Source organism: Anomalospiza imberbis, chromosome 8 (assembly GCF_031753505.1).
Source record: "Anomalospiza imberbis isolate Cuckoo-Finch-1a 21T00152 chromosome 8, ASM3175350v1, whole genome shotgun sequence".
NCBI lineage: Eukaryota > Metazoa > Chordata > Aves > Passeriformes > Viduidae > Anomalospiza > Anomalospiza imberbis.
This window is the reverse complement of record NC_089688.1, coordinates 24735592-24762646: the sequence shown is the minus strand read 5'-3', so window position 1 is coordinate 24762646 and position 27055 is coordinate 24735592. Positions and strand designations below refer to the sequence as shown.

The following is a 27055-nucleotide window of genomic DNA, read 5'->3' as shown; positions in this document are numbered from 1 at the left end:
ACCAAAAGGCTAGAGCAGGGAAGCTTTGGCTCATGTGCAATTCACTGTCCATTTTTCAATGGACAGACATGAATTCGATGAATTTTTTGGTTATACAGAACTAGTCAGAAATTTCCAGCTATTTGCTGAAGAGAATCAACTTTATCTTAAATACTGATTGATAAAAAAATTAAAAACTATACTCCAGAAATATGTATTTTTGTACGTGTTTGTTAGTGCATGTGTGTGTTCATGTGCATGCATTTGAAGTTTTCATTCAGAAAGTAATGTATATTTTAACATATCAAACAACTTTAGAATTCTACACATCTGAAGACATAGTGAAATATTAGCTTTGATCTTTGTGTTTCCTCATAGGAGCCACAGGGAAATCTGCACTTGCTTTATCCATCACTTCCCCATGACTATTGGAAGCAAAGAAACCCAGTTCATATAAAACTTCTGTAAATGAACACCATGACACATTTTCCATCAAAGCTGAGAAAAAGTTGGACTTTAAGGTAAGAAGCTCTCACGCAATCGGTACACTGAGAAAAGTATGCATTTCATGGATAGGAATCACAATATCGTGCATCACAAGGACAGCAAATACCAACAAAACAGGTTCCTGAACACACACACACTTTAATGAAAACTCGAGGAGTGCTGCTGCAGTGGTGTTTCCATTTCAGGTAAGCGCTGCCCAGAGGCCCAGCTGGAGTGCTGGGGTCCCTGGCAGTGCCCAGCCTGCCCTGCCGTTCCGTTATCCGCGCTGTTCCCGCTGGCACCACGTAGCGCCAGAGGCTCCGCTCTGGGCGCGGCAGCACCGGGCTGGAAATGATGCCCTCAGCCCAGAACATGGATTTTAATGAACGCAAGGGGAACATTCAGTTCTCACAACACTGGCAAACACTCACGGTTTTGTTCTGCTGCTGGACCCCTGAGAGGCACATACACATCCACACATCCATATTCAAATATTAACCCACGTCGAAGCAGCAATGGGCTTTGTTTGATTCTGCAGGCTCACAGTGGCTGCAGATGATGTCAGGGGAGCTTAGGGGAGAGTCTATAAATGGGTCTGACAATGTGTAACAGGGAGAGTGAGAACTCTTTTGCTGTATTATGGCTTTGATGTTTTAATATTTGATGTTATTGTAAGGGAGCCTGAAATGTGAGGGGAGCCTTTTGTGAATATTTTTAGGCCAGAGAGTCAACTCAGTTCCCTATTGCTGGGTCAAATGGTGTGGGAGCTCTGCAGTAGAACAAGTTTGCAGCATGTTAAGCAAAAGCAATATAAGCACACTCTTCTTTCTCCCTCACTTGCTCCCTTTTTGCTTTTTTTAAAATTTCAATTTCAACTGAGAATGATCAGTGGGTCAATAGCCAGTGGTTAAACACATAATGAAGGAACACAGAGAGAGCAAATGAACTATTAATGGACATATGCACAGAGGGCTGGCCTCGCTGAAACCCAAGGATCAATTTTCAGTTTTCATGTTATGAAATCCCACTGTTGAGGCCAGATATTCAAAACACATGTGACTTCATTGCAGCAACTCATTACACAGTAAGTTTTCAAGAGTGATCATCACCCAAAAGAGACAGAAAAAGAATAGATGCAAATTCACCTTACAGTGCATTTTACCCCACAGGCAAGAAAAATTAATGAGGATAGACATGAAGACACCCTACAGTTTTGCTTCACTTCATTGAAAGATTGATAATTTTGGGTACTTGGGGGAGACTCTAGTCCTGTCCATGTATCTGAGACTTCCTTTCCTCGTCTTCACCACTTTTTTCCCATTTCTAGCAAGAGCCAGACCAGAAGTACCAGCATCCCTTCCCTTTTGCTCTGTTTGGGTCATTTCTGGCAGGCTGAAAGGATGTCAGGAGGGCTGAAGGCAGCTCTGCAATGCCAGGAGTGAGCTGCAGAACAGAGTCTGCATGGGACCTGACCAAACTAACACTCTGGACCATCAGCACACGTGGGAAGACAATAAATTACCTTCCTTTACCATCCTTCCCACATGTGCTGTAAATGTGAAGGAGCAATCCTTCCTCCACAGCAGTGATCTTGAACAACTGACTGCAGAAAGGGGAACTTCACTTTGTGTTCCCCACTGCCACGTTCTGCTGCAGCTGGGAAGAACCAATAATTCTGAGAATTTAAATGACCACAAATCTCTATTCTTTAAAAACAAAACAAGCCCAGAGAAAATGGATGCATCTTGTGGTATCTGAGCTGATGTGTCCTATAGCCAGAAATTTCACTTAAAGTCATCTGTATGAAAATAGTGAAGGTAACTCTTTCCCCTTCACTGATGCTGAGATATGAGGCACACATGAGAAGACAGAACTTCAGAGGAATCAGATTGCTCATGGATAGTGTAGACTGCTTTTATTATACAACATTAGGGAAGTACTTATCAGCTGCTGAAAGCAACTCAGGAAACAAAGGTAGTTAAAAGAATTTATCCTCCAAGGAGGCAGAAGCAAAATCAAAAGCAGTTTCCAGAGAAGATGAGCATGTAGATGTGTTCTGTCCTTCCTGACAGAGCTAAGCACAGGAAGAAAAAAACCATTTTGTTTCTATCAGACATATCTATTTTCTCAGATATTGCTGAAATACACATCTGCCACCTTCAATAGGAACAATAACAGTAATTTCTTGGGTTTTTTGCAATTTTCCTGTTTCTCATGGCATAATCACCAGGGATCCTGATAGTTTTCAGGGTGCAAACACAGAGAAAAACATGCTTTTAGTGGTAAACCTTGGACAAACACAAAGATACTTTTTTTTCCTTTCTCCTTCAAACAGCACTGTCACACTGACTATTCAACAGACATAGCAGAGATCCCACAGTTTATGGTTGCATCCACAGTGACCAAAATGAACAAACTAGAGAAACTGCTCTCCAGTGGAGAAATTATCATATTTAGCTTGGTGAGATAGCTTTGTTTCTAAAGCATATGGTGCTAGCAGGAAGCAGTGCTTGTCTTTGCCAATAAATGCTTTGCCTGTTAAACAAAATACAGTGGGGAGTTTCTGGTGAGACAGTGTGCTGCTAACAGTCATCTTAGGACTGGTTTATTTTTTATGCTCTTCAGGTTGCCTAACCTGCTAAATGAGGCTGAAGCCAGGGGCTATTCTCCACATGAATATTCAAGTCTCTTTAAAAATCAGGAATTCATGAGATTTCTCAATTGAAGATATAAGACTGGAAAGCAGAAGGACAAGGAAAAAAGCCCTGATAGGACAAAGACTGTTTGCCATGTCTTTCTGCCTTTGGAGTCCAACTGCATCATCATTGTCCTTAAGGGTCAAAGTCTGCCCTTTATTTGTATTAGAGGCTTATTTAGAGTTTCTCTCAGCTCAGTTTTTGAACAGCCATCAGCCTGTCAGACATTAGGATGATTGCATGTTTAATTAATCAGACTGTCACAGGAGCCGTGTGCCCATGCACAGAGGGCCTACAGACATCAAGAGAAGAAAGAGAAGAAAGAATTAAAGGTTGAAAAATTCAACTAACACTCATTTAACAGTAAGTGAAAGTTTTTAGGGATGTGCTTCACAGAATGGTCCATATGTGATGATTATTGCATATGAGAAAAAAAACCCCAAAGCAAACAAAAAACCTAACAAACAACCAACAACAAAAAACCAAACAAACAACCAAACCCTGCAAATTTTTCCAAGAGGCAGATGAAGCTTTGCAAAGTTCCAGAGGAGCCATTATCTAATTTCATTGCCTACCAGTGGGTCTGAGGAGACTACCTCAGATGGAGATATCTGTACTGTGATCACACATACAATTAACTGAGACGGCTCATACAAGGCTTATTCCCAAATTATGCATTTTTTAAGAACAGGTCCTGGGGTAATATCTTGGACTTTTGATTTTTAGGTTTTTCAACCACTTTAACTTAAAAAGCAAACTATAAATCAGCTCCTTCCAGAAAACCAGCTGTGGATGGTTCAGGAACGGGGTGCTTTGACTTATTCCTCTGGTACAGTCACAGAAAATGAGCCAAGAGAGACTTCTGTGCTTTTTTTATGTTGTGGCCCTCCAACAGCTGTGTGCTCATGTGGACATAAACAGTTATGGATTTTATTTTTAGAGCTTTCCCTCTCATAATCCACTAACATTTGGTCATATTTCTCACACACAATCATGTGTTGTTTGTATCATTCACACACCAAACACACACACACAAAATATTTTCCACAAAGGAAGGAAATTGAAATTCTAGTCTATTTAGAATTAAACTGAGTATGGCTTCAAGTTCTACAAATCAAAACTGTGGCAGCTTGCAATTATTGTCACACTTAATGAGTTAATGCCTGTACAGAGTTTTGAGCATCTCAGATATTGTATAAATTGTGTGTATTATAATGAATTCATTTGATTTCATTAAATGCTGAACATTTCACAATATCTAGTTTTGATGCATCTCAAAGGATTTATCTGAATTTAAGTTATCCAAAGAAAGTGATCCTAACAAACTCTCTTAGCATGGATGACATTTCTCCTAGAAAAGAAAGCAAGAAAAGAAAGCCAACACAAGTCAGCAGTTCTGTTTCTTTACAGAAACAGCTCGCAGTATCTCTCTGAGCTATACTAAAAAAAAATTTTCTTGCCATTTCTTGTGCAAAATATATGCAATTTTCTTGCATATACAATTGCAAGAAATTTATTATAATTACCAGTGTGCATATAGCCAAATATTCCAAATATATTCACTTCCAGTATGTGGGGGAGTGCCCCAAACAAACTTCCATAACCTGCAGCAAGCCAGGAGCTGTAACATCAGGTTACAGGGGGATGGCTGGACTGATAGCGATCTCTTGCAAATAAGGAAAAATATTTTGTTAAAGAGAAAAAAATCTTTGTGTTGGACATTTCCCATGTCTTGGATTCCTGCATTAACATTTCATAATGGGGTACCTAAACTCTAAATACCAACAAAAAAAGTATACTCAAATTACTTTTACAGCCATTTTTAAGCAACCTTTCAGTTTCTCCTGATCTCTGTAAATAAATAAATAAATAAATAAATAAATAAATAAAAAGTTAATGGTCCTTGCTAATCTGATAGTATTTTCCAGCCTTTGATCTCCATGAAGTAAGGATGATCAGAAAAGCATGTAATGTATGTCAAAGTCTGACACTGATCGTGTTTGCATTGGTTCCTTCATTTACAAGATTATGTTCATGTGGCAACCTTGATGGAGCAGCATTAAATAAGATAAGCTACTAGAGTAGCTTAGAATGACATGACAGTACTTTTTTTTGTGAAGATGTGACTCAGAATATAAAAAAGCAAAAACACATTGAAACTCATTCTAAAAATATGGACTGGGGTTATTTATTTCCAAGTTAAGCCTAAGGATGGAGGAAGAGATATGTAAAGATCTTTTTAATTGTCCAGTCTTTGAATATAGTTTGTTAAATATTCTTCAGGGACTGTGCATTCACTTTGCATCTCCTCAGTGAGCTATGGGAATCTATTTCTAAAGAAGAGCTCAAGAATGTTCTTAGCCTCAGCTCTGTCTGATATCGGGGAGCCAAAACAGTCCCAAGCTTCAAGAATGCCATCTCAGCCCACCCTGTCCCAAGAGCAGGGCAGCACAAGGAAGGAACAGATGTCCCAGGCTTTCTTTTCCATTTTTTCTTACTGCAATGAAGAAATAACAAAGTTGAAGAGAAGGGCCAGGACCTCCACTGACACCAAGAGCACCACAACTTTAAGATCTAGAAACAGAACAAGATGCTTTTCCTCAGAGGTGAAATGAGGCTGTGGGTCTATTTTAGCAGAAAGGAAGCTGCCACAGAACCTTCTCTCTCATCTATCCCTGTCTATATCTGACAGGACCTGCAGCTCTAGTCTTCTCCATCCCATAGAAAACAAGTATTCCTTCCTCCTCCTCCTTTCCCAGAGCAAGGTCAATGCAATACACTTGCATCATTAAAACCTTCTGTTTCCAGAGAAGAAATCTGCAAAGGCAAATTTTTTATTTACTGAAGCTTTGCTGCTATGTCCTAGTTTATTCTGTGATGCTCAGAGTTTAACTCATACTAGGGACACAGCAACCACAACTCCAGACAAATCTCTCTCCTACTTGGCTTTCTATCAGCATCTGGAAAATCATATGGCTATTCCTTTATTTTGACCCTTTGAAGTCACAATTCAGTCCATTGCTTTAAGTCCAAGAGAGAGACACAGCTAACAGTTGTCTCAAATTCACAGTTACTGTAACATTTCTCTATAGCAACGATTCTTTTAAAAGCACAAAGGTTGATATTGCACAGAACTTATTTATTTTAGGTCCTGCACCAAGACTGCATTAATGAACTATACCAGAAACTGAGGACTGCTGGAAAAAATCCCATCTTCTCCAGCTTCACAGTCTCTGTCTCACATTATCATTCTCTAACACAAATTAAGAGCCACACAGATATTTTTCACTTAAAAAAAGAAGTTTTCCTTTTCCATCAAATCACTATCAAAATAAGACAATAACACATAAACCAAGTAGGAGGCTGAAAAAAACCAACACAGAAGCAATGAGTCACACTGTTCACCGGGATACTGATAGATACACAGCTATTACTGGAAAAAGCATAATGCAAAGCCCTAATCAAAGCAGAAATGCAGCTATTGCTAGGGTGGAACTAAGCAAAGTACATGTAAAAAGCAGCAGGAATGAGGATATATCACTGAAACTCAAGGTGAAAGAGAAATTAGGCTCTGCCATTACCCCAGATGGCAAAGTCTAGTTTGGGAAGGAGACAGTGGAGGGACATTATCATAGTTGGAGGTAGACAGGAGTGCAGTAACATCCTTCTGTCACATAAACACCATTTCCTGCAGAGGCCTCCAGTTCTGCAGGCTAATAGCTTAGCTGAGAAATCAGCTTGTAAGAAGAGAAATGACCTCTGAATCACTGGATTTTCCTTCAGTTCTGCCATTACCAGGAACAAACTCTGTGACTCAAACATGTGAGAAGGGGTGAGAACACAGCAAGAGCAATTAGAGCTGCAGAACCTAAACTTTTATGGCCTGCATCTTTCCTATAGCAAAGATTTAGAGGCACTTAGGGTAACTTAGCCTTTATGCTGAGGAAGAAAACAATTTTCTCACTTGACATTATTCTTCACACAAGGCCAATCTAAATATATAGTTTATTACCATACCACTTATGGTTCTGAAGGAAATAGAAAGCTTTCTGGACATGATTAGTATCTCCCAGTTACAAGAAACAACACAAAGAACAACAGAACAAGGGACTCTGAGAATACTCCCATGCAGTTTCCACCAGGTGCTGTATTTATTTACTCCCCACTATACTCTCTACAATGCCCAGGCCCTTAATGCAGGCACGGGAGACACAAATTGGAGATTACCCTTTGACCCCTGTAGACTTCAATTGACAGAACCTGAAAGTTAAATCCCTGAGGTTTTCCTGCATGGGAATGAGAGTGCAAATTGTAGGTCTACTGACAAGGCCATAATGGTTTTGCACAACTGTATCACTTCAGCTGAAACAATGTAAATATTGACAATTGACAGTGGATGCATCGCTGGGAGGGGGAGTGGGACGCAAGTTAAAATGAAGGAAATCTAATAATCAAAACATTAATTCTGTAGGATTTAGATTCATTCTGTTGTAAGGTCTGCACATTTTCCTTTGTTTTTCATGCTGCCAAAATATTTTAGTGTTTTTCTTGCAACACTGATGGGTAAAGGAATTTTAAATATCATTACCAACCTAATCAAACAAAGCCTATGCTGTAAATCCACCCAATCATTGGATAACATCAGGCAACAATCACAGTTATATTATTTGTTCATGACTTGCTGGATCCAGTTCTTGAAGGAATGTTCTTTCTTCCAAAGAGCTACTTTCACATGGAAAGAACTGCTTGTAGCATCGACCAGGGTAGGTTCACCTAAGGACAGACTTCACTGGAGTGTGGCCTATGGCTCTCACTGGTCTATATGGGAGTCTCAGCTTCACTGGAGTGTGAAGACAACAAAAGTTTCTTGTTTGTTCAATAGAGATCATTTCTAAAGCCCAGAAACAAAGTAAAAAGAAAAATAGCTGAAGTAACCAATCTTGGTGGTGGAGCTAGGTGATGTCAAGAAACTGCAAAATATCCTCTGCTGTTACTAAAATCACTATCACAATCCTAGAGAAAGCTCAGAGGGAAGAGATACACACTGTGGGCTGAAGCATTCAAGCAAGGAATAATGTTTGCATCAATCTTCATCTTTCTCTGGCTGTTACTGACACCTCTGACAAAATCTGGGTTGATCTTTTCCCTTCTCCCTCATCACACACAACTTAGTGGCGCCTGGGTGAGAACAAACCCCAGGTCAGAAGCTCATGTAACCTGGCCTGCAATATACAGGGCTGGAGTATGGGAATAAAGATCTTGGCATGATGAGGGCGATGCACCTGCAGCTTCTCTCACTTAGATTAAACCCTAAAAGGGCTCTGAAAAGGGTCTGGGAACATGAAAGGTGAAATGACATGATGACCAAGCAGATCCAGCCAACTCATTAGGCAATGCGCCATAGACCCTTTCTTTTAAAATAAAGCCCCCCCCCCTTAATTTTCCACATTAAAATTGGATTAACACATCACATGAGCACATTCTCTAAAGCTCTGATATTAGTATGCATTTTAATAGCTAATTAAAAACTTTCACCTCTTATAATTGCCAATAAATTCCATGCAGAACATTCTTCTTGAGCTCCAAGTCAAGAGGTAGAAGAGAAAAGAAGGAAATGAAAATATGCAACTATTGCAACTCTAGACAAGAGACAGAAGCACAGATTTTCATGTTACCTTTTACTGAGGACCCCCGGTGGGAATCTGATATTAATTTCAGCCTAGCAGTCTTTCAGAGGAGGTATTTTTATTTCTATTTTGATTTGTGGATGTCACACTCATTCCCACTAACTTTTTATTTCATTGTTATTTTCAGAAGCGTAAAGGCCAAAATTCAGATTTGCTCATCTTTCACAACTCCCATTGTATTTAACTGCACTGCAACCAGACAGGGTATTCAGAATAAGATTAAGGAGAAAAAAAATTTAAAAGAGCTATTTCTGCTTTCTCTCACAGCATTCTGACAGGCTTTATGATGTCACTGAGTGATGGTGACAGTTACTCCCATTCCATGAAGATCTGAATATCTATACAGGTATCCGTCTGCATCAGCTTTCTGAAATTTCCTCTGGAAACTCTGTATGCACACATTTCAAGTGCCAAAACAGAGGAGCAAATATTATGATGTTTGCAGAGTTCAAAATGAGAGTTTATTTGGACTTTCATCATTAAGGGTCTATAGTTATGGTAAAGTCTATTTTCCTCATGCAAATAAACAGAGAGCAAATAAAACACCAAAAGTTTTACAGATGAGTTCCTATGATTTGATAGAACTGTTGCAGTTGGACTGTTGGTGTATTCACATCTTGAGAGGAATTTTCTGTATCCTTTGAGGCTGCTTGTACTATTTCACAGGTAAAAAAAAATCAATGTATTTAAGATATTATCATTTTTCTCTCATCATCTGATCAAAATTGGTCCAAGCAGGAAGGTAAGCAGGGGCACAAACATGCTGTGCCTAGTTTCTTTAGCTGGGAAGGAGCTGATGCTATACCAAAGGCTGTCAAAAGGGTACTGGTATGCTCTGGAGTTCCCACATGTGAACCTTGACCTTGGCCCTGCATACATCAGGCTTGGAACTGATGCACTGAACTGGTTTTTTTTTTGGGTTTTTTTTTTTTTTTTTTTTTTTTTTTTTTTGTTGTTGTTTTTTTTTTTTTGGGGGGGGGAGCCAGTGGATTCGACAACTACAGCAAAGACAGATTTCATAAAAATCAGGATTCTACACATTTGTGCAAAGAGGGCATAGAAAAAACTGATAGTGAACAAAAAGCACACACAGAGCACCAGTCCATAGCTGGCAAAAGGCATCATTAAGCTGACAACTTGTGGGTTGATATCAGGCTCAGACCCCATGTTTCAGGTGGGAAAGAGATGGCTTTCCTGCCTCTCCCTTAGATTCAGATAAATATTCCTTTCAAGAGTGATTAAACAGAAAAAAGAAGACAGTATTAGAATCTGCTCGTACCTTACACTGCAGAGAAAATTCAGCAGGAAAGGATATTATTGAGGGAGAAGAAGAGGGAGAATTTCAGATACTTTGGGCAAGAGTTTGGAAAGAGATCCTAAAGTCCTGGTTTGGATGCTATTACTCTGTGGAGTCAGTGCTGAGCTTCCTGCAGCTCCTTCTGATTGCAAACAGGTAAAAGATCAAATAAGGCATCAAACCTTCCATGAATTGCAGAACTCTGCTCTTTGTGTCCTACTTCCAAACCAGCAAGATTAAAGCTACCATACTGAGGAAGGTGCAGTGATAGGAAATGCTGGAAATCATGCCTGTATTATAGAATGCAGAGCCATGTGCCTTGTCATGCTCCCCCTGGGGCTTCATTGTCACCAGAGGAAAAAAAAAAAAAACCAACCAAAAATCCACCCCAAAAGCCCCCCAGATCAACAAAAATATTATTTGTGAGAGAAAGCAGAATCTAAATTCCCTTCATAATACATTTCAGCAAGGGTGTTTTTTTATTATGCATCTAGAAAATTCAGCAATGCCTCACCTAGAGGGTCCCATTGCATAATTCCTGGGGGACTGCTCTCTCCCTGGGGAGAAAGGCCTTTTCCATGTCACCAAGATCATGAAGGAAACATAAACACTTGAAATAAAGGAACAAAAAAGGCACTTCCCTCTCCTGGTATCTGCTGCATCTCCACGAGGGGTCTCTGCAGACGCAGCTACGGCAGCAGGGGCTGCACCGTGCACAAGCAGGCGAGCAGAGGGGTGGGTGGTGCTGAGGTGGGGATGATGCAGTGGGGATGAAGTGCTGGGGTGTGATGAGATGGGGGTGATGATATGGGGGTGATGAGATGGGGGTGATGAGATGGGGGGTGATATGATGGGGGTGATGAGATGGGAGGCATGAGATGGGGGTGATGAGATGGGGGTGATGAGGTGGTGGGTGATATGATGGGTGGTGATATGATGGGGGTGATGAGATGGGTGGTGATGTGATGGGGGTGATGAGGTGGGGGGTGATGTGATGGTGGTGATGAGGTGGGGGGTGATGGGGGGTGATGGGTGGTGATATGATGGGGGTGATGTGGTGGGGGTGATGGGGCAATGAGATGAGGGTGATATGATGGGGGTGATGAGATGGGTGGTGATATGATGGGGGTGATGAGAGGGGGGGTGATGAGATGGGGGTGATATGATGGGGGTGATGAGATGGGGGTGATGTGATGGGGCAATTGGAGGTGATGAGATGGGGGTGACGAGATGGGTGGTGATGAGGTAGGGGGTGATGTGATGGGGTGTGATGTGATGGGGGTGATATGATGGGGGTGATGTGATGGGGGGTGATGAGATGGGTGGCTTCACTGCTACACCAGATTTCATGGAGAAAAGCTAAGGAAGAGACCAGGAGCATACAGATGTGCTGTGTCCTCTGATACACCACCCCAGATCCAGAGGCCAGCCACAATTGCAGCTCTGGGCATTCACTCGAAAAGAAATGCACGCAGATGTGACAGATAAAGTTTTTTCTACCCTTTTCTTCACTGGGTTAATTTTCAATATAGACAGGGTGAAAGTAGGAGTGTCCAAGATTTTTTAGTTCCTTTGAATAGCCCCAGGGTTTCTGTTCCTTTATGAGTACTTCCTCCCATCAATAGTTTTTTAGTGTAGGACACTAAGCTGCTTTTTGGATGAGACAGGCTAACTTGATCATTATCTTGAAGGATGCTTTACTTTTTCTTCCATTCTAAACGTCTAAAAATTAGCACTGCAGGCATTGTGTTCACACTCTTCATGTCTGTTTGCCTGTGAATGTGGACTCACATTTAGCTGTGAGAAAATTAGTCATTTTCTGTATCATAATTTTGAAAAATATCGAAAATAGAGTTGAAAAAGACCTCAGGATTATTACCTCACCCAACCATCTTCAGGAAGTAAGAATCAACTCTATGTAATGTGTTTTTTATAATTATCAACACAAGCAGTTTGATATTTGTAATGATGGTGATTTCTAGCCCTCCCAGGGAACTGATTTCCATCTTTCCCAATAAAAGAAGGCCTCTTGGTTTTTCACCCATGGCTATTCAAATATATTTTAAACCCATGTGTCCTTGCAGACTTGACCATTTCCATAGAAAAAAAATCTCAATCCCTTCCTTCTTCCCCACTTGGCTAAGGACATGCTTTGCTCTTCCCTGCCAAGCACAGAACTGCTCTCACACCAAAAGGACTCCAGTTCAATTAAAGCCCAGGCTACTCTATGCCTGTTGACTCACTGGGATGGACAGCTTCTCAATTTAAAATGTGAGATATTTTATCTATATGTGTCATATTTATACTTTGAATTTACTCACTTAATAAAAGACTTGAGGCTTCCGGATGAAGCTGGCATATAAGCAGTATATGCACTTTAGTCTTGCCTGATTAAATTTTCCAATTAATTTCAGTTTATCACATACCTTTAAAAACTACACTGTAACATGTAAATCAGAGAAGCTTTCTCTACTGCTTTTCTTTAAACATAACTGTGTTTAAAGAAAAACTGGAGTCTTTCTCCTCAGCTGAATCAGAAAATCAGATCTCTATACACTGAGAGAAGCAAAAAATATCTGCCCTGGATTCAAATATTCCCAAATGATGTTTAATCCCAGGCCTCAAACACAGCTGCTTTCTGTGATACAGAATGTTCTTTAGTGTATAGAAGCTTTCCTGAGCATGGAGGGAAAGGCTCAGAGTTTAATGCTCTTATTTTCATGTTCATATTTTGATACAGAAAGCTGATCAGATAGAAGTGAAAGGTTATTTGATGCTTTCTTAACCCAATCAATATTACAGGGCTTCTTATCTTTTTAAGTAGAGTCGCTGGTCTGGAAAAAGATCTTAAGGTGCAAGACTCATCCTACCTGCACAACTAAAGAGAAAGACATCCCAAATGCTGGCAGCACTGAATGTAAATGTTGAAGGTCTGAAACAGGTTCTGGTTCAGCAAACTCCAGTTTCCTTAGTCCCCAGCAAGAGTGGGCACCCAGAGCCTCACAGAAAGAGGAAAAAAGCAGTGGAAAAGAATGCCAAATAAAAAACCTACAAAAAAGTAATTGAACAAGCATTTTCCTGCTTCACTGAATTTCTATCCCATGAAGCATTAACCATTTATAATGTATACAGCCTTCTCCCTGAAGGCTACTGGAGCCTTTTGCAAGCATTTTATGCAAGACTTGGATGCAACAGTGCTGAATTCCATGTTTACAAAGACTGACAGCAATTTACATCAGATTTCACGATAAACTCTGTGTGTGTTTGAGGAGTTTGAGGTACATATTTCCCTATGCTGCCTTCTAATGGCTTTTTCTCACAGAGCAGGTGAGGCACTGTATTCATACCTATTTTGAAAAGGTCTCATCTCAAACCCTGGACTTTCACACCAGGCAAGGCATTGCTCTCCAGGCTCTTTATTTGAATATGTCATTCTAGGTGTTATCACTTGGCTTTTGTAAGAAAAAAAAAAAAGATAAAAAGCAACTGGTGGAGCCAGGACATCGAGCTATAAAAATATCCCAGAGAAGAAAAAAAAGCAGACAGGCAGATATATCCTTATTATCCTTTTCCATCAAATTTTGTGTGTTTCTTATGCACAGCATAACAGTGTGCATTCTGGTTTGGATTTGACTGATGTGGTTCATATCAACACAGCAAAATGCATGGGTGAATAGGGACCACCCTTCTCAGGATCCTTCAGGCAGCTGCATGGATACATTAAACTGCAATTCCCTAATGCAAGGAGTGGAAGCAGGGAAATTTGGCACGTGATGGGTATCTCAGCCTCTCTGAAGATCTGGATTGAAGAATGATCAAACTGACCTAGAGCAGCAAACAACTACCCAAGGTAACTTGTATAATTCATGTTCTTTTCTTCCTTGGATAACAGCATGTTTAACAATTCAATTTAAAAGCACATTTTTGGAAACTTACTCAGCCACTTCTGAGTAATGGATCTATATTAGAGCCCTTTGGGGCCTTATGGGAAGAGCTGTTTTCTGGTTAATTTCCTGCCTTTAAAGAAGGTCAAAGGAAGCTTTGTAGAAAATAACATCAGAAAGAAAGTACATGAACCCATTCAAAACACACAGATCCATAGATTCAGTGAGACAGGCATTGAAACATTTTCTTGGTCCCAAGTATGCCTCACTAGACAATGTGGAGCTTGTCCTTTTCCAGTTTGCAGGTGAGCAAATGCCTCCGAACTGGGCCATATGGATTTTAGTTCTATCTATAATCCAAGGGGGTGAGAATTAGTAGCTACAGGGCCTAATTAGGGTACTCAAACACAAGAATCTTAATTGAAATAAATCAGTGTCGGCAATGATGGTAGGAAGAAAGAACTGATGGAAGAGATTTAAAATGGAAAAGAGGAGACTGAATTACCCTTCTGCAGTTTCCAGAGAGTCTGTGACTGGCTTGGAGCAGAATGTTTTTTCACAGGGGAAAAACCCAAAACAAAGTAAAGCAAAGCAAAACAATAGAAAGCAAAAAACTCCTCCCAAAGCTGCCACCACCACATGCAAATGCTCTGCTTTATGTCACTCCGAATTATTGCCACAAGCATTTTCAGATTTGAAACTGGGATGGGTTGCAGTTTTTATGACTATTTAGCTCAAAAATTCAAGGAGATATCTAAAACCTGAGAGAACTATAATATGGAAGACAAAGACTAATTAAAGAATTGGGCTGTGTTGCAGCTCTGTTCTCCCTAAACCATGTGATCTCTGGACAGATGGCCATTTGATGTTTCCTGTGTCTCTAATGTTCCAGGAATTAGAAATACCTCAGAAAAAACTCTCTTCAGTGGTTTGCTTTTTGGCTTTTTTTAATCTGTAATGAACCTAGTAGATCTCAGCTATCTCTCATCAAAAATGAAAAGTAGTCATAAGAACTGCATAATCTTAATTTCTTCCCAACCTCTGAAAAATTTTGGTGAAAATGTTCTGGTACAGATTATAGGATGATAGAATATTTTCTCAGGTTTCTCAAGTTTCTCTTAAGTTTGTTTCTGCTGCGTCAAATGAGGTACAGTCTCGTTTCCAGTACTTTTGTTTGCCAGCTTTGTCCCTCACCACACAGGCATTGTCTCTTGGATGTGTAAATCTACAGGGTTTTGCAATGGCTTCATGTGGACAGCAGTGGCACAAATTAAATGCTCACCATCGTCTGTTGTTGCCATGGAAGGGTCAGAGCTGGAGACAAGAGCGACTCAGGTACCAGAAGCAATCATCAGCTATTCATCTTCCCACCCAGGTAATTCATTTATCCTTCAGAAGTGGAAATGACCAAATCAAATTAGGAAAGATCAGCTGGCAACTCAGAATCTGTCTTTCCTGCTTAGACTCCACTTAATCCCAGTCCATGGTTTACCTTGTTTTATTTCTTGTTCTACTTGATTTCCCTCCCTTCTTGTCTGTCTCTCTCGGAAGCAACACTGCACGTTACTGACTCTGACAGATGTTTTTATTGTCATGTATCCTCCTTGCTTATTGACACATGGCTAGACAGCTATTAGAAATTAATTAGAGGATTAATTGCACCAAAGTCTGTTCCTGCACACAGCATGAAAGGCTATTGCCAGAGCTGGGTTTCAGGTTTCATCACATTTCTCGATTAGCCATGTGAAACACAACATTGCTCTGTTTAGCAGGGATGGCAGTGAGGGCTGATCTCTGCTGAGGGTCAGACTTGAAGGCTGCCCTCAGGGCAGGCATGGATGAACACCACCACCAGTCTCCTCAGGCTGGGTTTCACCTTCCAATTATCGTTAATGGGGCTGAAGTGCAGGCTGTGACCAGGTCAGCTGCCCATGGAGGACAGGGACCTTTCCCAGCCTTGCCTCCATGTTCATTTTGTGTTTGCATTTTGCATTTTTACATTATAAATTGTTCAAACCCTAAAGTAGGAGCTAGAATCACCTGACATTCAGGAGGTCCATTCAGGAAGCAAATCCAGAACTCATCACTACTGGTTTGGAAAGTTAAAAAACCTGTTCTGGGAAACAGCAAAACTGAACTTTATTCCACTTTTTCTCACCTTCCTCTGCAACACTGAGTGCTCTTTTAGTGCAAGAAGAATGTTTATCCCTAAACTCTCATCAGCTGGCATATATTTTTTTAAAAAAACATGAGTTATCAATATGCTAACAGCTAGATTAAGGTTTTATTTTGCGTGACCCAAATTTGGCCATGAATGCTTTTCCCACACATATCTGCATAATATTTCTGCACAAAAATATCTCAGTTATCTTTCAGTTTTAATACCACTTCTTGGAAATACAGAGGTCAACAATTAATAAGCTCATTAAAACTTACAAGCTGCTTTGATTAATATTCCTTGTCTAGTTCCTTGAGAAATGTTCTGTATCTCCCAGGCTAATGAAGACAAGGCAGAGTTATTTAGGTGTTTGTTAACAAAGCTGATTTGCATATAATTAACTGAAAAGAGCTCTGTCTTTACAAGGGAAACTCTGCCAATCTCTTTTGCTTGGGTGTTTTATGTAAACAGACTAAGTCCATGCCAAATTAACAAAGCAAGTTATGTTCTTAAAAAACTAAATTAACTCAAAGGGATACAATTTTGGGGGCTATAACTGATAAAAAGTAAAGCACATATTAGAAAACTAACTGCCTTCTTTCAAAAGCTGTTTATTCTGTCATGTGAGATTTTTCTTGTATGGTCTCATTCTTTTAGTTAGATTGGTTTTTAGACATTTAAACAAAGACTCTCATATTGGATTGCTCTTTCCTATGACCTACTTATGAAAAAATTAGTACCATTTCAGCAAAGCCATGCTTTTGCACAGATGTCTTCTATAAGATTGCTTATTCTACACCTGTGTTATACCCTGAAGCTCTGAATATGAAATATTTTACAAAATAACTAGCACTTGCAGCCTGCAGGGTGACCAGGCCTTCATTTAAAATATATTTCAAGTCAGACAAAAAGAAAAGCATGGGATTTTAGTCATTCACTTCCCATTTTGTCATCATGATTTCTTCACTGAAAGGATTGTCAGGTGTTGGGAGAGGCTGCCTAGGCACAAGGTTGGGTCACCACACCCAGAAGTCCTTGGAGGTCATGCAGATGTGCAACTCAGGGACATGATGTGTAGGTAAACTTAGCACTGCTGGGTCGGTGGTTGGGCTTGATGATCTTGGAAATCTTTTCCAACCTAAAAAATTCTGATTCACAGCAACACTGGGGGAGCAAAATCACCCAAATTAACAGCTAGCTATCCAGTGAGATCTTCAGAATCAGGATCATGAGAGGCTGCACAAAACCAAAATGCAGTTGAAGGTACATTAATCTGTAGATCAAATAATAGAAAGGTAGTCAAAAGCTCCTATTTCATGACCTGACCATGCTACAGGATCCTGAATGACCTTTTTTTTGTGTCAGTTTTCTAAGGTTAATAGGAAACAAACTTTAAAAAAATTAAAAATTATAACCCTGTTGAAAGTTTTTTTACACCAGGTTATATAAAAACTGTCTGATCTCACTGATTACATTCAACTTCCAAACTGACTCTTCTACAACTACTCCAATTAATACAATTACTCTACTATTTCTTCACTGTCCTGCTTTATACCCATTTCTTCTATTTATTTATGTGCAAAATATTTTATAAAAGAAAATAAAAGACATCACATCACAAGTCAATTGCTGAAGGACACAATAAGTTTCAGGAAACTTTCCTGAAGAACTTTGTCTACACCAAGGAAAACTCATGGAACAGAACAAGGCATTTAGGTCCTTAAATATATAAAACTCTCTTAAAGCAGAGACTGAAGATGGTGAGCAACAGAGCTACCAGATTCCCAAACCTTTCTCTGCTTTGGTTGCTACCAGAGCAGCAAGCAGAAGAAAAACAACATATTAAAGAAAAGCTTGTGGACACACTGGCACTTCCAGCTATGGACTTGTTACGCGAGATGGACAGAATCTACCCTCTGTAGGGAAAAAATAAATAGCAAACAAACAAGCAAACAGCAGCCCCAAAATAATCAGTAATTAAAAAAAAAAAAAAATCCAAACAGTCCATCCAAGTGAAAAAAACAATCCACAAAGAGATCATAAAGGAGCTGGGAGAGACCAAAGGGAGGAATGGGAGCCAAGTGGAAACAGTTTGATGAGTCTGAGGGTCTTCCACTCAGCTGTTCTCATTCATTTCAGAGAAATTTTCTCAGCTGTCTCCATAGTTGAGAAGCTCAACAGAGCCCTTTGCTACTGCTGACAGCTTGATGGTGCATGACTGAGAACTGACCTATTTGCAAAGCAAGAAGAGACCAGCAAACTGCAAAAAAGCAACAGTTGGGGAAGCTGTCATGGTCTCTCTGTCACTGGTCTAAATCATAGCCAATGACCCAATGCAGATAACAGAAAAAGGCAAACTCTACAACAAAATGTCCAGTTATACCCATGTGAAAAGGCTCCACATCAAATTAAATCATTACAAGTGAAAAACAAATTAAAAATAGTAGCATTAGTTTTGATTTTTGAATGCCACAGGGAAGTCAAAAATTCTGTTGAAATAGGTCTGAACAGGCTAATAGATCTGCTTTGAAAGAGAGTATCCTATAGAGCATTTATTATTGCCTTATTTTAAATGTGTAACAGCTGAAACACTGTTGCTCAGGATCATTTTAAGCTGTTGTGTGAGAAAGTACCCGGCTGACTTGTCCTCCTGTATGAGTACAAAAGCCAGTGGTGTAAAATGGACAGATCTGTATAAGAATCAGTCTTTAATTGGTCTTAAGCATAAAACTACTGGAAAGAACCTGAGAGACTAGAGAATGATATTAAAAGTTAATTCACCATTTTCTCCCTAACTAGATTGTTCTTGGTTTCCCTCCTACAGCATTTGTAAAACTTTAGCACCTCATAAATATTGCTATGAAAAGAGAAAAAAAAAAAAAAAAAGAAAAAAGAAAGAGGTAGCACTAAAGAAAGTATTTCTCCCACTGCTACTGGATAATTCAAGTCACACTTAGACAAATGGACATATATGAGTTTTATGCCAACCCTTATTTTGCTGCTTCATTATTAATAGTAGTATACTTATTCTAATCACAGTTGCTACACTCTAGACAGAGTCTACAAAATACAATAAATATGAATCAAGCCATTTGCAAAAATTTACTGCTGGAGAAGGATGAATATTCTGGGAGAAAAACTGTCTGGCACTGTAATGCATAGACCATGTGAGACTGATCCCAGCCTCAGCATCTCAAATCTGAGAGAGCAAGACTGCTGTCACCAAGCTTTTTCTAGGTAGAACTGTGATAAATACCCATTCTCTAGGATTTTCCAGCTGCATAGTTTATTTAGAAGTTAACTTTAATATGGCAAAGTTTGTGCCACCTTGGAAAACTGCAGCAGTTAATTCAATGTTGGAGGGACAGAGTTGTGGAAAGGGGCTCAGATGGAAAAGGATGAGGTCCCAAGGACCTCTCTAACAACCTGCTTTGCATCGACCTGAAACTTCGATGCAGTGTTTACTGCTGTGGGTAGGCAGTCCACAGTAAATCTAATTACATTGAGGAACAAAAGGACCCTGGAGTGTGCAGAACCATGAATGGAGCCTGCCTTTTAGGCCATTCACTCTGAATGATTGTGTGTTCCCAAGGCTTTCAGAGACTTTCTCTTTGGAAACAATGAGAGAGTGAAAAAGGGACTTTTCTTCCTACTGCAAGGTGAGGGAGTTAGATAATGCACCTCATTAATTACAGGGAAATCATCACCACTGCACATGAAGCCAAAGAAGAGGCCAGAATGACTTTTTTTTTAAATTATTGTTCTGTCACAGTAACAGAAAAATAAGTAATAAATCAGAATCAGAGTGCACTTGATGGTTTTATTTTGAATCTCATCTTGCTATTGTGACAGCCTGACACTAATTAGCACTCAATGCACAGGGATGGATTGCTGTGGCCAATGGATCTCATTAACTGCTGTGAAATTTTCATGCCAAGACCAAGCACACCAAAGAACAGAGACCCCAGCAAATCAGCTGTCAGCAGCTGTAAGCATCACTACAGAGCCATGGGTGCATAGATCAAAGGGCACAAAGAAGGTCCACATAGCCAGCTGCCTAGATTTTCATGGATTTATTAACTTATCTCATGAAGGCAGAGAACATGCCGAAGAGAAAATCCCAGTGTCCGCAGTCTCTCACAACTCTTTGAGTTGAGCCAGCCCATTGAGAGGGAAACTGAGGGCACCTCAAAGCCTGTGGCACTGCTTTTTCATGTGTCTGTATTAGCAGATGTGCCTTTCCAGGGGTGACCCAGTTTGTGATCACCTTGGGGACAGGGATGGAAAGACACGTTTTGGGCTCCCTGCTTTGACCAGCTGCCTATTTGCATTAAGCTTATAAGAAATTGATTTTTTGAGACTTGTCAAGCATGTTTGTAAGTGCCCAGCAGCTCCATTAATAAAAGAGGAAGGGTCAAGAGAGAGATCAAAACAATCATAGCCACAAGCACTGAGTGACTGCCTGATCCTCCTTTAGGAAATGGGGCTCCCAGCCTGCTCTCTCCTCAGCTGTGCCCATCCCGTGTCCCCGTGTGCCTTCCTCCCACAGGCACTGTCACAATCAGCCTGGGCACACCACTGAAGGCACATGACTCCACTGCATGAGCAAAACCCTAAAAGTCAAAAGAATCACTGCAATAGCAGAGACTCCTTTGACCTTTTTTGGTCAAATGAGACACAGCAGTCTCAGTTTCCCCCAGCAGCCTGTGTTTTACCGAAACCAAAGCAGCAGAAGAGCAAACAGTTTAGGCTCCCAGGTCGTCTCAGTGGTGGGCTGTGATAGGATCCATGTCTGAGTTAGCTGGGAACCCAAAGAGATGGGCTTTTCTCACCTCAAATCCCTGTCTCTTGGAGGCTGGCACAGTGAAAGCTGTCTCACAGTCATTTAGGTGACAACTGCTGCAGTGGCAGAGGTTTCCTAGCCCAGGGACTACATGCTTGACACAACAGCATGTCCCTTATCTTGCAGCTCTTCTAACAAGTGTGAGACCAGCTCTGCTTAAAAACATGTTTTAGGGAGAAGATCATGTAGAGGCTGGCAGGTCCTTTGGATTATGGCAGCTTGCAGGAGATAAAACAATTAAATAATAAACCACCAGGACTATGAGTGGATCCATTTCCTTAACACCCCTTCAAGGAATAAAGCACTTATTAGTCTAAATGTTTGTGCTGAGTGTATAATTAGTCCTTGCTTTTTTTACAAGGTGACTTTCAAACTGAAAACTGGAATAAACTTTCCTCTTAAAAGAGGATCATTTGTGTAAAAAGTCTGCATGCAAAAAAGTTGCTTTTAACTAAGTTTTTTGGTTTTTTCTTTCTGTTTGTAATTTCAAAAAGTAATAACAGATCAGAATTGGACCTCCAAGTATCCTCAGTGATCTAATGGCTCTTTGATTTCCTTTTTCCTTAAGATGTGAGTCAAAACACAGTATTTAGACCCAAGGCAGTAAGAAAAGGTCACTAGTACCTTTTTTTTTTTTTTTTTTGGTTTGTTTTTTTTTTTTTTTTGTGCAATGAAACCCAGGTATAGGTATTCATATTCCTTTTCAGAGATTGCTTGGGTTATTTTAACCAAGAAACAAGAGAAATGTCATCTTATGTTTATGGTACAGCAGTCAAGAAGGTAGAGCTCTGCAATCTACCCACAACCTTCCAGGCTCAGCTGAATACATCATCAAACAGAAGACAGTTTCTAGTGCACAGAACTGGAATATCTTGACCATGCTGTTTCTGGTCAGGCCTGTGTACGTAGCTTATTTATTTATGGCATTTTTAATAGATGGAATATCAATATTTGATGTCATCCTATGAATTATTAAAAATCAAGAAAATCAAGAACATGAAATACAAACATCTACTTTTAAGTGACGATGGGGTTGTGATATCCATAAATAAATAATCTGGTGGCCAGTTCCAGCTTTCTGAGATTGAGTTAAATGAACAGGCACTTCAGTGGATTTACAGCATGTTTACAGCCATGTGTGTGGGAGCAGAATCTCACCAAGGGATTTCAAAGCTGAGTCTAATGAAGTTATCCCAGAGCAGTGTGTGAATTTTTAGCTCCTTAGAAAATGTATTATCTAAATAAATATATATAAAATATTTGGTTAGAAAGGGACAAGCAAATTAAATTTAGAATAGATGTAGCTCTACTTTTGCTTTTTGGCTTCTTTATGATAAACAACAAAGGCCTAGTTTTACCTCAAAGAAATTTGCTCTAAAAATAACCAAACAAAAAAAGCTTTTAACATGTGTGAAACAATATACCTGAAAATAATTTTCTGCAGCTGAAGGGTTTTTCACACCTTGTGCTCTCATAATTTAATTGAGAGGTAATATTCATTATACTTGCTGTTGCTGCTTTGTTTGTTAAACAAAAAGTGTTAGTTAACCGTAGGAAACACTTTTTTCTTTGCAGCAGTGAACTGAAATTAAGGCCCCAACAGTAAGTGTCTCTCTTGTATATAATAAGACTTTATTTCCTAGAATGACAAAAGAAAAAACAGAGGGTAACTCTAATAGCATGGTTTCACAGATGTGTCCTGATTCACAGAGAAATAAAGTAATTAAGTGTGGTAGAGTAACAACTGAATATACTTCTCATGCATCATCTGGCAACAAGAAAATTCCTTTGTTCCGTCACAGTTTGAAAAATATGAAACTCTGTAAAATCCCACCTCATTTTCTGCGTGGATAATGGGACACCAAGGAGGTAAAAGTATGAGAACACAGAGACAGGTGACAGAGAACTAGGTTTTAGGGCCATTGAAGTTAAAACTTCTAAGATACTTACATCAAAACCTACCAAACTACTAGTGACAACTCAGCATGGACTCCTGCCACCTCTAATGGAAGATACCATGAGCCAAAATTCAGATTTTGCCTGATGTGTTTTGAATTAGGACAGTCATATTAACAAATCGAGGATGCATTTTCTGAATCCCAAATTAACTTTTTCCAAATATGTTTGTGTGTGCTTGTGTATGTTTGTAGTTTGGGAAGCAAAACCAATGTATTAACACAAGTAGGTACATGCACATGTGCAGACAGTGAATTTAATGAGTGTCATTTCTCTGTTTCTCAGTACTAAGCAGATATCATCTCTTTCTTGCCTTGTGCTTTATTACTGCTTTGTGAATATATTTCTGAACACCACCTTTGACATCTCTGACTTTTTCGGACACTGTAAATTGTTCATGAACTGTAGTGAATTTACCTGATTCCCTCACATTTTGTGTGCATATATGCCAGTAGGACATTGTAGTTGTGCTGCTTTTACCACAATAGTTTTATGTGCAGATCTCAAACACCATTACAAGGCTGTATGGATTGTTATTTCCCAGCAGATGATACAGGGATGTGGATAAATTAAGAGAAATGACCAAGAACTGACAGTGAATTAATGGGTCAACCCATCACTGCCAAAGTCTTTCCAACAGATCTATGAGCAGCAGTTTCACGATAAAGTGCAAACTGTCTTTTGCCTTCATAACTGAAATATTAGTCCTTAAATGAAAGGACATGGAACTTGCTTGTCTAGCATCATCTCTTTCATCCCCTCTAGAGCTTGTACATTCCCAAGAGATAGACAGCTACAGTACCATTATTCACATGCAGCATCACACTCAGAGGGGGATGGGGACCTCACATGACAGATCCAGCATGTAACCTGACATGAAGATGTCCCTTAACACTCAGATTTCTATTAAAGGCATGAAGCCACTGAAGAATCCTGTTGGCAATATTGCAGGAGTGACAGCAATTAGCCAGAATCCATCTGACAAAGGGCTATCTTAAAGAACTGCAATTTTAATTAAAAGCTGCAGCCCGTCACAGGTTTGTACAGTAGTTTCCTGTCTGGTTCCCCTCTGTGGTGGTAGCAAATTACAGCTAGTTCTTCCCTCCATTTTAATTAAATGTTGTTAACCTGACATAATTAACACTTCTTAATTTTTGGTTTTTGTTTTCTTTTTAAAAACAGTTATTAATGAAACAGAACTCAAGTTCTATTTAGTATTTGCCAGATTTACTGGTGGTTAAGTACAATAATGCTTGTCATTAGATGTCTCGGGGTTAACCTGATTAATTAATTTATCTCGTCTGGAAAATTTTCTTCCATGCTGACAGAAGATCAAATCATAGCAGAAAGGTTCTCTGCTTGCCAGGCACAAGTGTGTTGTCAGTGTGTCGGACGCAGCTGGTGGTGGTTCCATCTAAGCCATGGAGGTGTCTGCATCAGTGGCCCCTTCTGGGGATACTGGCTCCCTGGCATTGCTGAGCTCCTGTGAATTTCACAGCTTCTGAAAACCATGTTGGGGACCTAAAGGTCTGCAGAAGATTTTTCCTTTCTCGTCACCCTCTCTCTTTCCCAGGGCACGTCCAGATAGGTAAGTTTAGCTCAAGCTTTTGCTGAACCTGCTATCTCCACTAAAAGAACTTTTACTTTGGAGCGGAACATTTCCTCATGCTAATGGTTAGAACAGATACAGCTTATTATTTAGAAAACAAACCAGATTTTGTCTGATAAATTCAGTGCAGTATTTTGGGAAAGACCCTAAGGCTAGAAGGGTGAAAGGTTCCATGCAGACTGCTCTCGAGACTCTGACCCTGGCCAGAAACCTAGAGAAGCACGAAAGAGCAAGTATACAGAGTACTTTCCCAAAATAACCTCCAGTCTCCAAACAACTTGAAGGCTGCAGCCTTTTTGAGCCAGAAACTATCTCTATGTATTTAATAACAATCAGTGTATATTTTTTTCACTAGTTTCCCAGCACAGCATGGAGCTTTGCAGTCCTTTGTCTTCTATAGTGTCCTTCAGCCAGGAATGCAGGAACACTTCCCAAAGCCTCATTGCCCTTAAAGATGCTGGGCAAACAAAAGGGCGGTCAGCAATGTTTTCACTCTTTTTTGTTGTTCTGTGAAACTAAGACTTTAATGCATCAAACTCAAGTATTGCCCCATTTTGGTACTGCTGAACTTTGAGCATCTATCTTGGAAAGTTGATTATGAAATGAGATTCAAACATCTATCTTGGAAGGTGGATTAGGAAATGAGATTCAAGTCAAAGGGGAGAGAGGGGCAAAAACTGCTCCAGAATGTCATACAAGGAACTTAAAATTTAAACATTTAACCATCAGGGAGTGGGCAAGTTTGATATTGGCTCAAGGAAGAGCCTTTCCTTCTAACAGGAGCTATATGTATTGGTCCTTCTGTTTCAGGCTTTCACATGCTCTTGCTTTCACAAAAACTAGAGTGGTCTGCCCTAGTACCCTAGCTGAAGCCATGGCCAGCAGCAGCTGTTGTCAGCTGTCTCATTTAATTTCCATGAGGAGAGTGAGTCACATCATCCAGCCCGACTGGGAAGCTGTTTATGAACCTCCCAGGGCTTGGTTCCCTGAAACCATTCCCAGGCTCCTCTTTAGGATGGTTGTGAAATTGGACCTGTGAATGAGGTACTTTTCTAATACAAACCTCTCCTTTAATTTCAATCTCATTTTCCTAAAGCTTCTCTGATGCTGCTTGGCATCCTGCCAAACACTCATTCCTTTGCCTGTTTGTCACACATCAGTGGGATTGATGTTGGTTTTGTTTTGCTTCATTCGTTTTTTTAAAGCAGTTAATTACAGGCTGATTCTAAGGTTAGGTGCATACAGTCACTTGTCCAGAAGGAAGCACATTTATGTATCTGTATCCTTAAAAATATCTGTTGTTTTCTTTTTATTTCCTCCTTTATTTCCAGATTTTTTCCTCTGTGGATTTGTGTAAATCACTCTCCAGGGTCAGGAATACCATCTTTGGCTGGCTTGATTTGATTGATCTATTTTGGAGCTCAGAACACGATCACAATAATGCAATATTTTCTTCAGTAAGTTAATAGGAAAATGGAAATCACTAATAATAAGAGAGAGGAGGTCTTATTTTTGAAACAACCCTTTACCTACATAAAATGCCCTGGGCTGAATCATTCTTCCTGCCTAGTTAGTAAATCCAGCTTGATTGCGTTTACTGAGGTTGTAACTGGAGACAGGATTTAACCAGGCAAACCTACCCTGCATTTTCATATCTCCTGCCGTCACTGATGCTCTGTACTTACAGCTCCTACATCCTTTTGAGAGTGAAGAAGGCTGAGTAAATGTTCATTATTGTTATTACCCACTTTACATCCCTGTACCACATGCCTTTTACAGCATCTGGTCCCCCATTCAGCAAGTTACATAAGCATACGTTTAACATTAGCCTTCCTAAGTGCTTTATCTAAGCACAGATAGCTGTTGAAACAGGCTGATACTTTTACCTAAAATGTTTGCTTTAGTGTAGACAGGGTTAAGACCATCTCTGTTCAGCTGCTTTAACGTTTCAGGTTGACATTTGAGGCTGGTAATCTACCTCAAACTGATTTTTTTGAGGGAATATTTGATGAAAAAAGGATTATGAAAGAATGCCTCCGCCTTCACAGACTCATGCACTTACACACAATTGCTCACTCTTTCAATTTAAAAAATAAAATACAGTCATTCTGGTGACCATTTAAGTAGGAAATTGTGGTGACTCTAATTTCTGAAATAGCCACTTGGATTTTTTGCACATTTACCCTATTTCCTGCCCAGAGGATCTGGGGATTGCCTTGCAATAGATGGAGGATGAGGAGTTTTTTAAGTCCATCTCTTGGAATGCTTTCCTCCTGAATAAAAAGCCTCCACGATCAGTCCAGGGCCTCAGATGCAAATTCCAGGTAGGCAGGCTGCACTCAAAATGGGTAGCCTCATTTATTTTAAAAAATGAAATTGAGAACCATTTCCCCATGCCTCAATTTCTTTTCAATAAACTCGAGGTTACAATGTCTCTTACTCCAGAAATGTGACACGGAA

General features: G+C 39.9%; 1 long non-coding RNA gene across 2 annotated transcripts in view; it reads right to left on the bottom strand.

The window, feature by feature from the left end:
* Window positions 1–7427: 7427 nt before the first annotated feature.
* LOC137478274 (uncharacterized) overlaps window positions 7428–27055 on the bottom strand; it is a 77739-nt gene continuing 58111 nt past the window's right edge. For both annotated transcript variants that reach the window (XR_011001483.1, XR_011001484.1), the window contains exon 3: window positions 7428–8052. This is a non-coding gene — a long non-coding RNA (uncharacterized lncRNA). The remainder of the gene's footprint in view (window positions 8053–27055) is intronic.